At 41.5% G+C, this 17903-nt stretch overlaps 1 long non-coding RNA gene across 1 annotated transcript; it reads right to left on the bottom strand.

The window, feature by feature from the left end:
- Window positions 1-7900: 7900 nt before the first annotated feature.
- On the bottom strand, window positions 7901-17483 carry LOC121695255. Its single transcript, XR_006026052.1, has 3 exons — window positions 17472-17483; window positions 8139-8276; window positions 7901-7910 (listed from the first exon to the last, which is right to left on the bottom strand). It is a non-coding gene; the product is annotated as an uncharacterized LOC121695255 (long non-coding RNA).
- Between the last annotated feature and the right edge of the window lie 420 nt (window positions 17484-17903).

Below are 17903 nucleotides of genomic sequence, written 5' to 3'. Positions count from 1 at the left end.
TAATGTCTGGTGAAAATTTCATGCGAATAGCCTCAATGGAAGTATAGTTATTGAAAAAAATGTTGACATGTTCAATACTTATTTTTATGTATAGCTGGCTATTACAATGACCAAGATAACTAGCTTATCATAGATTCACTACCTGAACAACACAGGTGACCACTTCCGCATAATTTCATGGAGTGCTGAAATATACACTATTTTTGACCATTTCTAAACATGTGAAACTCAAATATGCTTTGTGGCTATGAACTTATTGCAGTATCATCATAACTATTCCGCCTGTGTGTGCATGGTTAAAATTCTGAAGTGCGAAACAGTTTAGGCTACAGCACAAATATTTGCATCCATAGATAAATAAGCAAGTCTAACTTCACCAGATTGATGCATTTAAATGTTAAAATATAGGCCTACACAATTTTCTTCCGGACCCCAGACCCCCCTAGGATGACAGCATCGGAAGAAACGCAGGTTCAGGCCGAGACAAACGTTTCGGGCCTAGCCCATCATCAATGTCCCCATGAGCACGACTTTTGTTTCATGGCCTGTATTACTTTTTCGGCACTTTTATTACATTTTTTGATATCTTTCAGCCCCTGTGTACGGTCTCTGCTTTTTTCCACTTGATTAACCCAACGTTATACATGATTCACACCAGGTCTGTGTTTGTTGAAGATACCAGAGAGAGGCAACTAAGTTAGTCATAACAAACCGGGGGATGCTAACGTTAAATATAGCCTATTAAAAATTAGCAAAAATGTATTTATTTATGTGTGTCAAAGTGTGTCAAAATAAAAGTCTAGTGTTCATGTATGCACAAACACTGTATTATTTCATGAATGAAGGTTATACTATACTATAGCAGACGTCTCTTTAAGAATTTAGTCTGGCTGCTGCCGTTATTGAATTCTAACAAGCCGTCGACGGCCGCTATGCGTATAGAGGGATAAGCTATATACAGTATGATTTAATTTTATCCGAATAAATTAGCTTCCCTTCAAGACTGGATGTTTCCTCATCATTTTCATAGTAAGGTGGCTAAGAGCAGTTTTTCAGTGGAATCGTGAAAATAGTGTGATGCAAGCACCAAATTTGGCACAGTTGTTCTTTAGGGCATACTACAACAATTTGTCCGATTGGCTACTGGAAAATCCAAGGTGGTGGCCATATTACAAGATGGCCGTCAAAAATTAACCCCACTAAATGTTTTTTCACATAGAACTGCATGTACTGGCTCAATTTCACCAATGCATGTAGCCCAATTTAAAAGTTAGGCTACATGCATTAACACAACATCCAAAAAGCCAAAAGGCATGTTTGCTAAATGCAGTGTCCCCTTGAGGTCAAAGGGCACCACATTGTATGTGCGTCTTCGCAATGTCGCACGTACCAAGTTTGGTTTTGATACATGAAAGTGTTGTTGAGATTATCTCACTTCCTGTTTGGCGGCATTGCAGTCATCTGACTCTACTTTATTTTTCTTTCACTTACACGTACAGTTGTGTGGAACAACCCCCCCCCCCCACACACACACACATATATATATGCATATATGCACACACCTTCACACAGACAAACACACACGTACATACGCATACACAAAAAACATAGGCATGCCATACATACACGCACACACACAATCACTACAAGGGGCCGCCTAGGCCATAATTCATACTTGGTCTTACACACACTATCATAATCTTGCATATCCTATACTCATACACCCTCACTATTATAATCCTTTTACATGTATGTATGAGAGGGTATAGTTGTGTAAGAGAATATAGTAGTGTATGTGAGAGAGTATAGTAGTGTAAGTAAGAGAGTATAGTAGTGTACTGCAGGGATGGATTACTGCACGGGCCTGAAGCCCAAGCCTTTGCATGGAATCATTGCCTCAATATCAACAAATCAGGATGTAGGCTATGAATCTGAATGAATTTAGTATTGGCCATCCCTGGGGGAGGACCCCCAAAACCCCCCTCCCACATATACGACAATAAGTGGGGGGCCCTTAATACATCTGGGCCCAGGGGCCCGAAAGTTCATAATCCGCCCATGGTGTACTGTATGTGAGAGAGTATAGTAGTGTATGTAAGAGAGTATAGTATAGTAGTGTATGTGAGAGAGTATAGTAGTGTATGTGAGAGAGAGTATAGTGTATGTTAGAGAGTATAGTAGTGTATGTGAGAGAGTATAGTAGTGTATGTGAGAGAGAGTATAGTGTATGTGAGAGAGTATAGTAGTGTATGTGAGAGAGAGTATAGTGTATGTGAGAAAGTATAGTAGTGTATGTTAGAGAGTATAGTAGTGTATGTGAGAGAGAGTATAGTGTATGTGAGAGAGTATAGTAGTGTATGTGAGAGAGAGTATAGTGTATGTGAGAGAGTATAGTAGTGTATGTTAGAGAGTATAGTAGTGTATGTGAGAGAGAGTATAGTGTATGTGAGAGAGTATAGTAGTGTATGTGAGAGAGAGTATAGTGTATGTTAGAGAGTATAGTAGTGTATGTGAGAGAGTATAGTAGTGTATGTTAGAGAGTATAGTAGTGTATGTGAGAGAGTATAGTAGTGTATGTACGAGTGTTTAGGAGTGTATGTGAGAAGGAATAGTAGTGTGTGTGAGAGAGTTTGATTGAAACGGAAGGATTTTAGTTTCTCAGTTCCTGATTGGTTCGTCAATGTCACTTCTCTCTAGCTAGCCAATTAAAATAAAGGAAGGGGCAGGACCTACATTGTCAACAATGTTCGTAGAGGCCGAGGAAAACTCAATCAGCCAAGTCCTATGTGACTAAATATTAATCTACTACTGAAAACCAAACGCAAATTACAAAGACATGAGGGGTGACCTATTCTATTGTAATGCCAAATGAGCTCCTCATATTCAATATTACTGGTGGCGATAAGGTGGCACGGGGGCCCCAAATCGAATTCTCCTCAGGGCCGGCTCTGAGTAGGCCTACCGATTTTTGTTTGTTTGTTTGTGTGTTTGTCAATTTTTATCCAATTTGACCGCTTTATATGTTGCCCACCCACAATTTCTACCAGCCCACCCAAATTAAAATGTTGTAGGCTAGAGCTGGCCCTGGTCACCACAGCACTTGAAAGACTACCTCAGTTCAGCATAGTGACAGGACAGGCTGTCTACCCTGTACTTCCTTAGTTTAGGATTAGAAAGGGGGAGGTGAGGGCGATTTTGTATTTTTGTGTTGAGATTTTGCACAGTTCTGTATTTACAAAAACAAAATAAATGAAATGTTGTATCAATGTGATTTATAATTACATTTTATTATTGTTAGCTTAATGGTGGGGGAGACTAACCTGTGTGACTGCAAACCTCTCAAGCCCTCAATTCATCATAAAGTCTACTGACTTGTATACTGAACAGATTTAGACATCTGTAGCTTGTTTGTGTGTGTGTGTGTGTTTCAAATGATTCATATGTTTTTTTCCCTATCATAACTGTCTCGTTTGTTAAACTCTGTTTTGAAAAAAAAAAAGCACGCAACAGCTTCATTGCCTGATTGGCAACTTCATCTAGGACGGCCGAAACAGTCTTCAAACACGAAGAATGGCTGTGTGGCAAAAAAAAGCCTATCCTAGTGCACAAGTGCACTTCAGACAAGAGAAAGGAAGTGAAATAAATAATAAAGACTATCTTTACAAACAGCTCCCCCTAGTGGTAATACAGCTACATTACTATCAACCTAAATGGTGCCCTTTAATGTTTTTATTTCAACTCATATTAGCTATTTATAACATCACTTTTGGCGTTTTACACCAAGCCAAGCAGCTGTGCTTTCGTAACCTTGATGTATGAGTGATGTATTGACTCTTAAGTTCAATTTAAGAGGAAAAAGTTGAGACTGAATTGTAACCCTATGCTGCGCAATGCTTTTACAAGTAAAGCAATAACTTTCTCATTCGCAAGAGGAAATCAAGGAGTTATATTTTTACATGTGTGTTTATACTAGTTATTGTTCTCGGTCATCTGCATAGATTTAGGCTTTTTTAAAATATATATATATTTTTTTTTAATAAATGTCAACTTGTCTTGTCAACTTGTATTTGTTAAGTCTTTCATTGTCATCCAGTCATCCTCCTTTTTTCAGCTTGATGTTTTACCTTTGTTTGTTGAACTTGTCTCTGAGAGCTGATCACATCTATCTCTACCTCTTCAAAACGACACAATGCTATTTCTCTCAAAACCATTAGTTTTAGTTTTCAATAATAACCCTGGTGCAAAGGGCCCCATATGTGACTTGATGCTGAAAAACTCCCAGCATGCACTTCTGCATGTGTTTACGACTTGACGCATTCACCTCCGGCTGAGTTCTTCCAAGTGAGAACAGAGGTCTCGTCTCGATATCCCACTCCTTCATACTTGGTCTCTTCACAGTTGCCGTAACTCAATAGGTAGGCCTAATGTTGGACATCACGACCACATATCACCAAGGCCATGGGCCAGACTCCTACAGAGTACCAACTGGTAATAAGTGACTCCATTCTGCATACCAGAGACAATTGATGAACCAGAAATCTGTCAGTGTACTGAATACTGTATACTTTGAGTTATGGTGGAAATGGAATGTTAAAGTGTTGAGACTGAATTGTAACCCTATGCTGCGCAATGCTTTTACAAGTAAAGCAATAACTTTCTCATTCGCAAGAGGAAATCAAGGAGTTATATTTTTACATGTGTGTTTATACTAGTTATTGTTCTCGGTCATCTGCATAGATTTAGGCTTTTTTAAAATATATATATATTTTTTTTTAATAAATGTCAACTTGTCTTGTCAACTTGTATTTGTTAAGTCTTTCATTGTTACTGTCTACATGAGCATGATGACTACACGGTATCAACGAAGCTCAAAAGGTTTTACATCAGTGATGGGAATTTCATGTAATGTTGTTGACGGAAGACGTGCTGCACACGTGAAGGAAACAGCTGATCAGTTGCTGCACACGTGAGGAGGAGTGATCGGCCGGCATGTGTGAGGCTACCTACTGTCTATGGAGGCTACAGGTATACCTGACATTACGGAGGAAGACGAGGTGAAGAGCAGGAAGGATGGTTCGCGTATGTGCAATACTAGGTTGTGGCAAGAGGATGAGGAGCTACAATCCAGAAACGTTTCACAGGCTACCTTTCCAGGAGCCCACTTTGAAACAGTGGCTTGTTGTTTTGCAACTTGATGTCGAGACACCTGTCAATAGGCTATTCTAAAACAGAAGGATTACCGTGTATATGTAGTCGACATTTTGATGCAGACGAGTTTGCTATCCCTACAAGAGGATCAAACCCCCCAAGACGGGTAGGCTACATCTGAAGAAAAATGCCATCCCGAAAGCGACGGTAATTGCTCCGGAGGTATGTATGAAATTGTTTGACTATTTGCATGTAAATCACACCGTTTTGGAATCGTGTAACGTTACATGACCAAACTTTGCTTGCTAACAAGCCACTTAGCTTTGTATTCCGGAGAGCAGTTTATGCTGGTGTTACTTTTACTAGCCCACCATCAGAAATATTAAGAAATGTAGTTTGGGAGGGAGGAAGGGGTGGGCGTTGTTTCAGTGTGTATTTTGATAAATGGAATAGATGCATGCGTGAGGGACCGGACGCTTTCCAGGTAACCTAACCTGGCTGAACGTGACTCGGGATCCGCCGAGGTGAGTGGGGGATGGTTGCACCCATTGCATTGGGAATGGTGTCCAAGCCAGTCACTAGTATCCGGACATTTTGAATAGCGTAGTCATTTATATTTTGCAGATCCGATGATTTCAAATTCCTCGTATAACTATGTCTTCTTCGTATTCTGCCATCTTCTCAAGATTTGCAAACTTCCAAGTCCAGTCCACAAGTAATGTAAATAATCACGTAACTGATCAGCTGTTTCCTTCACGTGTGCAGCACGTCTTCCGTCAACAACATTACGCGAGATTCCCATCACTGATGTAAAACCTTTTGAGCTTAGTTGATACCGTGTAGTCATCATGCTCATGTAGACAGTAACTATATATTTCCTATTTACTTTTGTAATTAGTAATTAGTAATTTTGTAATTACTTTTGCAATCTGTTCCCCTGTCCTTCCTGTTCGTTCGTGCTCGGCAGTCGACTGATCGCGACTTCATTACAAGATGGCGGCCAGCGGAGAGATTCTCTGAAGGTACTGCTTGTATAAACAGTCTTTTTTAATAAACTTCCTGTGCACTTCCAAAGTTCTCAGTATCTCGTATTAAATGTCAGGACCCTCAGAAGTCTACCAATGCAGTGTGGAGTTACTTGGAACATTTTTAATGGTGTAAAAATAGCGATTTAGCTGCATAGGCTACGCTATGCCCCCACAGCTAGCTGAAAACCTTATGCAAGTTCGGCGAAAATCGGCGCAATTCGGAATACTAGGGGGTGACCGAAGGTGCCTATTGTACACATGTAAGTACTCGGCAACATCTTTCAGTGCAGCTAAGGTCAATTTCACACCGGAATTCTCCTTTAATCTGGATCCTATAGCATGGAGAAAATCCACCAGATTGGGACCAAATCTGTGTCTAATTTAGTAACAGAGATGGGATCCTGGACCTAGTGATGGTCTGCTAAATCTGACTCGGGAGTGAGTCCAGTTGATGTGATCCTGATGTGGGTTCAGTAGATCAGAACCTGGGCTTGGTCCAGTTAATGTAACCCCTTTTTAAAACCTCTAGATGGGGCCCTGGTGTCCAGGGAGTCCTGCGTTTGGTCCAGTAGATCTGATCCGATGGTGCGTAGACTTTGAGCAGGTCTGTCCCTGATCTGCTGGATGGGGGCCAGATCTGAGCCGGGTCTGGATGTGACCCCCAGAGCTCCTGTTTGTGGACTGAGGTTCGTGCAGAGCCTGCTGTGTGTTTGTGCTGGAGGCCCTCGCACTGCAAACCTCTGTCCTGACACCCATAAAGAGCAACCACCCAGAACAGCACCGCCTTGTTAACACTTTGCTACCAGCTGTGTGTGTGTGTGTGTGTGTGTGAGTGAGTGAGTGTGTGGTGTGTTTGTGCATGTAAGTGTGTGTGTGTATTTCTTGACTTACCAAGGTCAATACACTTTCCCCTGAATTATGCTGTTACTGTCTACTCTTTTGGGGGAAAAAAATAAATAAATAATTAAAAAAAAAAAAAAAAAAAAAAAAAATATATATATATATATATATATATATATTTTTATTTTTTTTTATTTATATAATAAAAAATATATAAATATATTATATTATAGGGTGCCCTTGTCTTGCCAGCATATATACTGGCAAGAAAAGGGCACCCTACAGAAACAATTTGTGTTTGCAAGCAACACATTGAACTACAATGATTCCCATGTGCCTCTCTAATTAGAAGGGAGACACCGGCTTTGACTATGCATTAAAAAGGCCTTTAATTTATATAAATGCTAATAATTCTTAATAGTTTTAATATTAACTTATTACCTTTAATACATTTAAATTAACAGTTTAAATGTTAAAGGAAAAGCATATAGCCTACATAATACAAGTCAAAATATTATAGTTAGGCCTATTTATTTGTATATAGCAATAACCATGTATAAATGTATGTATATAATCTATTTATATAATTAAACTATCTATAGATAATTGCCTAATATTTAGGCCTTATTATGCCCAACATCAAATTGAATTCTTTGAACCTTAAGGTGTAACAAAAGCATGCAAAAACACATTCCCACTGATCAGGTGTATATATATATATTTTTTTAATTATTTCCAAGTGATCCCACTGGTGTGAAGTTCTGCCATGAGATCCATAGCAGTGTTGCAGCATCACAGTTGCTGTATCTCCCTCATGGTATGAGTGATGAAGGGATGTTGGTGTCTCCCTTCACACAGCTCATGGAGGTCGCATTACATTTCAGGGTCTCTCTGCTGGCGGTATGAAAACAGCTAACAGCTATTAGGTTATTTTGTCCTGTTAGTTATTCAGTGGTCATGGTTAGCAGAGCCTGATACTGGTCAGCAGCCATGAAGTTTTAAGACATGTTTATGAGTTATCAAACTAGTCCATATTTTAATATTAAAGGGCATTTCGTGTTCTGTATATTTATTGTAGTTATATATTTAAATTCAAGTATTCCAACACCATTTTTTAAATACCTGATAGCCATCAGATCTGAGGGCAGGCAGCTGGGGAGAGGCGGCTATGCGCAGATAATCTTTCTGGCATTTGTAAGAGCTGCTGTCACAGATGTAGCCACTTGGACAGCAGTGAGCGCCATCCCTACAACAGTGGCCCTAAAAATCAATCAATCAATCAATCAATCAATCAATAAGCCTATATTTCCAATCATTCTAATATTGCTAAACCATATGTTCAATTATGCATGGACTTTGATGGGGTTTTACATAATAGAAAGAAGACCGTAACTATGTGGATTCCATTAATTGAATGGCATACACAGCAATATTTGGCAGGAGTAATTTATAATTCTTATATAATAATTATAAAATATCACAAATAGGATGAGCTGTAGTCTAGTCATGTCATCTGCACCTGCAGCTACATCAACAATCCATTCCAAACAATGTGTTTCCCCATAATTGATATCGGCACACATTTCAGTCAAAACCTCAGGTGATTTTGAACTGGCCATGTGAATAAATGTTACACATTATGTAAAACACAGGTAACTCTCCTCATTTTATTCTCTAAGCTCTCAGGGGAAAACGGTCGGAAGCTCCATGCATCAAACAAACTGTGTAGCCTAAGCCACTTCAGTGAACGTTCAAATAACCCCCAGAGTTCAGTGTCCATCAGGGTGTTCAAACTGGATGTGATATATTGCTTATATTGCATTTTAGAGGACAATGATAAAGCATGTGCAACGCATTTTGGCTTGCCAGCAGGTTGGATAAACTCAATTTACTAGGCTACACAATAATGTAGGCTAGGAATATATATTTTATATGTCATGCGTGCAGTTGTTGAATTGCACATAATATGTCTGCATATTTATTTAGTCTTCTTTCTCTCGACTCTAGCGCATGCATTATCATGGCCCTATAATTGTGCAAAGACAGGCGGGATATCCGACGCTCCTTTTACAGTAAACCACTTCACAACGAACGTTCAAATAACCCCCAGAGTTCGGTGTCCATCAGTCCCAAAATTTAGAACCATCATCGAAAAGTCCTAGCGTGAATTGGGTGCGTTTTGATTTTGAGAGAGACTGGAGAAGGGCCGTATGTCTCACAGCAACTGCGATAACCTTGTTTCTTGAAGGCTATCCTTACCTCCAGATATCCACATCTAATGAGGGTCTGCGACTATCCAATACCCAATAGTTTATGGCCGTTCGTGTGAGTACAATAACTTACTTTTGTAAATTTTACCATAACGACTGTTTTCGCCTTGCAGGGTCACATTTAATTTGTTGTCTTATCTTATCTGAGATGCACGCGCTATAGCCTAGGCTATAATTTAGGCTACCCGACATTTCAAATGTGACTCTCTAATCAACTTTTTTAGCTCTTAAACACGAAAAATACACTGTTCAACGGAGCTGGTGTGTGTGAGGCGCACTCTTGGACTCCTTGAGAGGCGACTAACCTTTCGGTTGAAGTTATTGTGCGTAGCCTAGGCTATTATAGAATCCAATCCAATTTATCAATGTAGCCTTTTATTGTTTTTTTGTCATGAATCATCTGAGCTGTGATGAAATCGTGTGTTGTTTAAAGTTGGGATTACTGTAGGACTAGGCTATACTGCCCATATTGGAATAAAAAAATAAAGGCCCACCCTAGGCCTACTTCACAAAAGTCCACTCTGTTGAAAAATCCTGTTAATGACCTCGTGTCGGAATGGCAGGACGTTTGAAAAAAAAGTTAAGTGTCGCTACTCCCATAATGGGGGAAAAATTGTCGCAGTAGTGGGACGCTTGAAAATTCCTGGTGGGCCGCTTCACTTTTGGGCCGGTCGAGGAAAAAATATTGACATTTGTCATAGTCTATAAGTAGGCTATACACGTTCCGCATTCTGTGCATGACACCGTTGCCTCTGCATGGGTTGTAGCCTACCTTGTGAGGGAGTTCTCCCCTCCCAAAAAGAGTTGGTTGGGTCCATATAGCCCGTCTTTTCCAAAAAGTTTTCTCAGCCGGGCCGGCCATACATGTATGTAGCCATAAGCGTCAGGAAGGATGGATGGTAGAAAGAGGCAAGGAGACTGAAACGGCTTGACGGTTGAATGCTGCTAAATGTGCATAGCTTCCAGATTACAGACAAACGTGGCAACTGGTAAAGACAGATAGCCTATAGGCAATGATTATTAGCAATGTAATTATTGGGCTAATATTGGACGTTGTAGCGTAATTACTTAAAATACTAGCCTTTTGTATCCGATTCATAGACTTTGCAGTATGCAAATATTGATAAACTGAAGCTTGATCTAGGCCTATGCAGTAAAAATTGTAGCCTCTGAACAGCAGATCAACCAGTCGACCATTGAAAATGATGAGCCCTAAATTAGTGATGAGGAGGCCATGACTAAAGGGACAACTACAGAGGATAAATTAAAGTTATATAATGTAAGAAAGAGCAATTATGCTACATGATAAACCTATATGCCTTGTTTGCTCTGAGGGTGTAGTAAAGGAGTAGCCTAGGCTAAATCACCAAACAATATAGCCTACCCACCCATGCAAAAAGCATGTAGCCTAAACATTAGTTTCTATATGCCTCTGTGGAAGCGTGGGATAGGCTACATTTAGCTTTCTTTCTTTCTGTTTTTGTTAACTTGTGGAATAGTGGAATATTTTTTGTTAACTTCTCAGTTGAAGTGAATTATTATTAAACCTTTACACATTTGTTGAACCATACAAATAAAAACTACATTCATTTATCCAATTTCCACCACTATGGAAAAATTGGGCCGGTCTTGGGCCTGAAACTCCCGGGCTGAAAGGTGGCCCCACTCCGGACCTGATGCTATACATATTAAAAATAAATAAAAATAGGGCCTACCTCGGAAATTAAAATGGCGACATATACTATAGCAGATGTCTCTTTAAGAATCGCGGCCGCTGCCGTTTATCAAGCCTGCGATGGCCGCTATATATGGAGGGATAGGCTATATAATATTTCACTTTATCCGAATAAATTAGCTTCCCTTCAAGACTGGATGTTTCCTCATTTTCATGGTGAAACTAAGTTAAAGGCCAAAAGATGAATTTTTTATACCTCTTTTTCTCTCTTTGACCAGAATTACCAATAAATGTGGAGGGCAGCCTACTATGCACATTATGCTGGTGTATCTGTGTGCAAGCTTATATTTTTCTGGTGTTGTAGAGAGTAACAACCCAGAACTCTCTCTCTCTCTCTCTGTCTGTGTCTGCCCTTTTGTTTGATTGGTTTTCAATTCAAAATCACTGTATTTTTTTGCAAATGTATTGGCCCTATAATCTTTTACTGAGTGAATTAGATGCCACGTCTCACAGAGCCCAGCCGTTTCCAGCCCACTGCCCCATAACTGCATGCATATGGCAAACCCCAAAGGCGATTCTCCTCTCTCTCCGCTTCTCTACACGCTCTCCTCCCTTTATGCGGCCACCGCAGGAGGTGATCTCAGTTTCAAGAATGTACTTTTTTACGGCCCTCTCCCAGTGATCTCCCAGCCACCGTACCCCAAACCTCAACCCATGCACCTCAAACATGCCTGCACACTTGCCTCTTTCTTTCTCTCTCTCTCTCTCTCTCTCTCTCTCTCTATCTATCTCTCTATCTATCTATCTATCTATCTATCTTTTCACATACATACACATGAAAACACACAGACACAAGCATATGCACACAGGCACACACATCTTTGCATATAGCTAAGAGCTAATTGTTGTGGACCTCTGAATGTAACTGGGACTGAAGTTGTAGCTGTAGCATGAATTGGACTGGGACTGTACCGCTGACTGCTATTGTGATTGTACAGCTGAAGCTGTACCTACAGTATCTGTGGCTGTGACTGGTGTTGGTACTGTGAATGGGATTGGCTGTGGCTGTGAAAGTGAATGTCAATGGCATGTCAATGTGATTGTGATTGGGGCTGTGCTGTGTCTGTGGCAGTGACTGTGAGTGTGTGGTGTGGTGTGGCGGCTGTTTATGGGGAAGTGGGGCTGCCCCTGTCTTGTTGACGCACACAGAGCCCCAGGACATGGCGCTCTGTTCTGCTGCACTAAGCCCCCCTCTTTCTGTCTTTCTGCTTTTATTTGATTGGGCCCCAGCAGTGGAAATTCTCCATTAAATGCAACTGGCGTGCTGATTTACTGCTGTCGGCGCTACCAGACCAGTGTATGTGTGTGTGTGTGTGTGAGTCTGTGTGTGTTTGTGATTGTGTGTTTTTGTGTGAGCCAAAAATGGACATGCGGGGGTGGTGGCGGGGAGTTGTGTTTGCTGTCCTTGTTTGGGACCTTGTCCATGTCCTGTGTATTTTTCGGTGATGTGCTGACCTGAGGATAGGCTGTGCAGGTTTCTGGTATGCATGCATGGCTCAGTCTCTCTAAGTGATTTCGCTGGCCCGTGAGGGCAGCCAGATACAAGCCATCTCTGGCAGCAGCTCGACGCGGACGAGATCAGATTTAGGTGCGCGTGTGTCCGAGGAGTGGAGCGGCAATCTGATTTACGCAGTGCGTGCAGTGGTTCGGTGCTGTGCGCGCCACATGTGCGTAGTGTTTAGACGTGAAGGAAATATGTCCTCGCTCTCGACTTTTAGTGCCGAGCACATGCAGCGGACACATGTGCGTCTGCGCAGTTGACCGTCTGTTAAATGTGCTTCCGTGGATGATGTATATGTCTGTGTGTCTGTGATGTATTTGTGTGACAGGTGATTTGTGCACGTTTATGTGTGAGAGGGACACACATGCAACGTGTTTCATACAACATGTATGCATATGGTCCAGGTTACATCGGAGAGAAAATGAGTGTGTGTGGCCTGTTCGAATTCGAAGAGCAAATTAGCCCAACGGGTGGCCAAGCGGTGTCCCCAAGGTCTTGTAGCCCATGCTAATCTGTATTAATGGCTGTTTATCAAACCCCCCACCCTCTCCTCCACATGTGGCAATTATAAGCAATTGCAGGACAGCTGTGTTTAGGACTGCCAGTAAGTGGGTCCACATGTGTGCAACAACAGAATGAAATACATTGTTTTCTTTTCTACGAAGTTACGCGTAAAAAAAAACATTCTCCCCAGGCCATAAACACGTCGTATCTCGGTGCGTAAAACTTTTAGGCGCGCCGCGACACCACAGTGTGTCGGTGTGGCAAAACGCTCTGGCAGCATCGCCAGTAGCAGTGCTATCAGCCCGTCACCGGGCACGCCGATTACTGTAAGAGCCACAAACACGCGGTAACGATCCAGTTAAAAGCAGGCGCTCGTTAATGTTTGCTTAACGCGTTCGGTATGTGGTGGGGGGATACGGCTTCGTGGAAACAGAGGATGGATGTCAGCATAATTAGGCAGGAGCAGACTGATTATCCTGCGTGAGAGTCAGCAGTCTTGCGGCGTATAGACGCTTTAACACTTTTACATTCTTTCACTGTGCCTTCCTAAGCAGTCTGACTAAGATGCAAATGTACACATAAAGCATGTATGCATTGTGTGTATAGTTGCACAGCATCCCTCTACAATACAGAAGGAACATAAATGAATATCATGTATGGGTTTGCAAGTGCTGTTGTTGTTGTTGTTGCTGCTGCTGTTGCTGTTTTGTTAATACACAGTGGAATTCACCCAAGTTACATTTACTTATTCAGGAACTTTTTCCTTTCCCTCTCTCTCTCTTTCTGCGTGTGTGTCTGCGTGTGTGCTATACCTGGGACCCCGACTCGGCCTCAAACACTGTGTGTGTGCTCCACTCAAGCCTTTCGGCCACAGAGCTCAAGCTGTTTGTTGCTGTGTGATGAAAACATGGCTGATGTCAGAGTGGCTGAACAGTATTACAGTATTAGCCATTACACAGGCTCCACCAGGTGGATGCCTGCTGGGTACGATTACATTTGCGTGAGTAGGAACGTCTCTGACTTCCTCGATTGCTCCACTCTGCTCCGAGAGAGTGGTTTACCATTACAGAGTCTGCAGTGACAATCAGAAAAGTAATGAGTCTGACTCTGCGTGCAGGCACCATCATTTCCATGCCATGCAAAGACCATGAGTCCAACTCCATGCAGATGTCTATACCAGGCCTCATACGGTTGCAGTGAATGTGCACATGTAACATATAAATGAATACGTGAATGTGGGGTTTGTCGGCATTCTCCCTGCAAGTTACATAACAATATCTTGCACTTAAGTCTACTAACATTTAGGCAATGAATATTTTATGTATATTAAGATGTAATTGGCCTATACTATATTTGACAATCAGGCAATCGTGTGGTTTTCCTGATTAGATTTTGATACTGTATACTATGTAATCACAAAGGGTTTAAATGTGTTATGTGGAGTTCTGCAAACTATGATTTGTCTTGAACACAGCCATTCGGCACTCTTCCACCGACTGGCATCATTTTTAATACAGCATCGCTCATGGTACAAAGACATATTTCAAGAGACCCGGGCCAACGCTAGCTGGTTTGCATAATCCACACAGCGTCCTTAAATAAGACTTAAAGGAAAATTCCGTTTTTTAGCACTTTAAGGCCCTTTCCTGGTTTGTTTTGGATGAACAAGAGTGGTGGACACCGAAATTTTGACGATTGGTCCTGTCTCGACTTTTCTGACTCGTTTTGAATCGCCTTTGACTGCTCAGGGTGGATGCCAACAGGAATACTGTAGTAGGCTACTCAAACATATCCTAAAACAACCCTTAACGTTCGTTTTCAAAACTGTGCAACTCACCGAGTGGTCAAAGGCAATTCAAAACGAGTCAGAAAAGTCGAGACAGGACCAATCGTCAAAATTTCGGTGTCCACCACTCTAGTTCATCCAAAACAAACCAGAAAAGGGCCTTAAAGTGCTAAAAAAATAAAATTTCCTTTAAAGCTATGTGTAATATATATACACACGATTACAGTTTTTCTCGATTGCTTTTACCTGCTTAAGTAAACTAGAACCCACTTGGTCTTCATGACTACTTTCTTTGCACAGCAGAAGTCATCTCTTGTGAATGTGTTCACACATTTTCATTGGGTTCACACATTTCTCACACCCTTTTGCAAAACAGTTAACACAGGTGTCATTCAAAAGCCCCAAACTCTATTGATTTTCCCATGCTAAACAAAAGGAAAACATCTTTTCACAGGTGGTATAGATTCCTTGCATAAGTCTGAATCTCTGATACACCTGTGCGAAACTCCTTTGCACAATTCTTCAATCAGCAATCATTCATTATACTTAAGAGATGTCTGTTCTGTGTTGCTATTTGCAAGTATGGATCTAATGAACATTTAGACAAAGTACTGTATTGCCTATTTGGTGGAGAAAACAGTACAACAGGTGTTGACTGTAGGTCTATTTCGATGAAAAATGACAAGTTGTAGTTCAATGAAATTTGCTGTATCTTGCTACGTATTTACTGTATGTCTTACATGTCAATGGCAGTTACATCTTGGGAGGAATGAATATTTTTTTTTTTTATTCAGTACATTTTGTCTTTTCAAAGTTGAGAAAGTAATGGAACAGACATAGCAAAAATGCTCATTTTGCGAACTAGATTTTGCATTTTGTTGTCCAGTGCGTAATGATTGATTAAAGAGTGTTTTTTAATTGGCAACAAGTTGTAGTGTTTGAAGGCAAGATTTGCTTTTGCTGCATGTTTTAAGTGTTTTGAGAGAGTAACAGCCTTTTGCAAGCAAAATGTGTCATTTTGTCTAGAGTGCTTTTGTTCAGATACGAGTGTTAACTGTTTTGAGAGCGTGATTTCAGAGTTGACACAGGTAAAACGATCGAGAAAAACTGTAACTGCATTATTACATATATGTTTATTGGGTCCAGTCTAAAAAGAGACATGCCATATAAAAGTCCTACCTATGAGCCTCATGGGCATTTGTGGTGAAACAGCCCTGCTACTAAGTTTTTCCAGGGCCTACTGAAGAAGCTGAGGTGTTGGTCATGTGGTTTGAATAAAGCAGCAGCCCACTGTTAATCAATCAATCACACCTACAGTATCCAGGCCTCTCCAGGTGCCAGGTGAATATGTGTAGGACAGCACTGAACACCAGTGTGAACTTAAAGGAAGGTGTGTGCGTGACTGTGTACGTGTGTGTGTGTGTGTGTGTGTATGTATGCATGTACAGTAAGCGTAGGTGTGTGAATATGCGTACATGTATGTGAGTGTGTATGTGGTGTGTTTGTGTGTATGTGCTTACGTGAACAAGCGTGCGCGTGTGTGGGTGTGGGCGTGTGTGTGTGTGTGCGCATGTGCAGATGTGAATACATGTATCTGAGTGTGAGTGTGTGTATGTGAGTGTGTGTGTGTGTCCATGAACCTTTATGGGTTTCCCATCTGCGCTTGGCGTTCTACTGTGAAAGTGTTTGGACATGACTGACAGTAATGACTCATAAAGACTGTTCAGAAAGGCAGTTTGGTAATTGGTAATTAAACAGGTAATTAGACATTCATGAAGTTGATTGATGTGCATGCACATCTCTGAGTGTGTGTGTGTATGTGTGTGTGTGTGTGTGAGAGAGAGATTTTCCAGCCCCTGCTGAAACAGTTCAGGATGCCAGTGAGTTCTGAATGAGGCAGCAGTGTATGTGTGTGTGTGTGTGTGTGTGTGTGTGTGTGTGTGTGTCTATGTGTGTGTGTGTTTGTGTGTGCATGTGTTTGTGTGTGTGTGGGTGCATGCATGTGTGTATGTGAGTAAGTGTGTGATGTGTGAGTGTGTGTGTTTATGTATGTGTATGTACGTGTGTGTGTGTGTGTGTGCGCGTGTGTGTGTCTCCCACAGCTCATTTAGAGGGGCATGGCTGGATTTCCCATTAGATTAAATCAGGTGCTTTTTCCTATTCTTTGGGGATTGTTTCCAGGAGGGAGTAATGGGTACTGTATGGCTATGTGCATGTGTCACTTTCTCTATGATTGTATTCTCTCCCTCCCTCTCTCCCTCCCTTTCTCTCTCTGTTTCTCCTACTCACCCTTCCCTTTGTGTGTGTGTGTGTGTGTATGTGTATGTGTGTGTGTGTGTGTGTGTGTGTGTGCGTGTGTGTGTGTACGTGCGTGCATGTGTGTATGTGTTTGTTTATGTATGTGTATGTCCATTTGTGTGTGTGTGTGTGTGCGTGCGTGCGTGCGTGCCTGCCTGCCTCTTCAGACCTCAGATGAAAAAGCCATCAGACAGACAGGTCGTCGTGTCCCAGACCCTGTGACTGCGTTCCACCTGCGTCCAGCCGTGTAAAGAGAGACCACTCTCCCCTGAGACCCCTCGGAATCTGTATGGGAGCGCTCCTGTCTCCATCTGTCAATCAAACACAGAGCCACCAGGAATGATGTCATAATTGTCTGTACAAGTGAATACAGTACAGTGACTGGTATTTAGCAGGCGTTTTTATCCAACATGACATAGACTCGCTTGGGATTTTGAACTCGGTCGAGCGATTGTCAGGCAACAACACCATTGCAGCTTCGCCACCATGTCCCATTTCTACAGTGTACATATCCATCAGATATCCAGATATCAGAGACACAGAGAGATGCTGAGAGGATATCATTACAATCCACTGTAAGGAAATTACATTTGCTATTAGTGACTACTACTGCATATGTTCATGTGTTTTCCTTTAAAGGACTTCTGGTCACTGTGATCTGTGATGTTTTTGGAATATGTGTGTGTGTGTGTGTGTGCGTGTGTGTGTGTGTGTGTGCATGTCATTTGGCATTGCTACAGTATGTGCATACAAGGATATGGAACCAGGAATGCACTGGCAACATCAACAACCC

The sequence above is a fragment of the Alosa sapidissima genome, chromosome 21, assembly GCF_018492685.1.
Source record: "Alosa sapidissima isolate fAloSap1 chromosome 21, fAloSap1.pri, whole genome shotgun sequence".
NCBI lineage: Eukaryota > Metazoa > Chordata > Actinopteri > Clupeiformes > Clupeidae > Alosa > Alosa sapidissima.
This window is presented reverse-complemented; position numbering and strand designations above follow the sequence as displayed.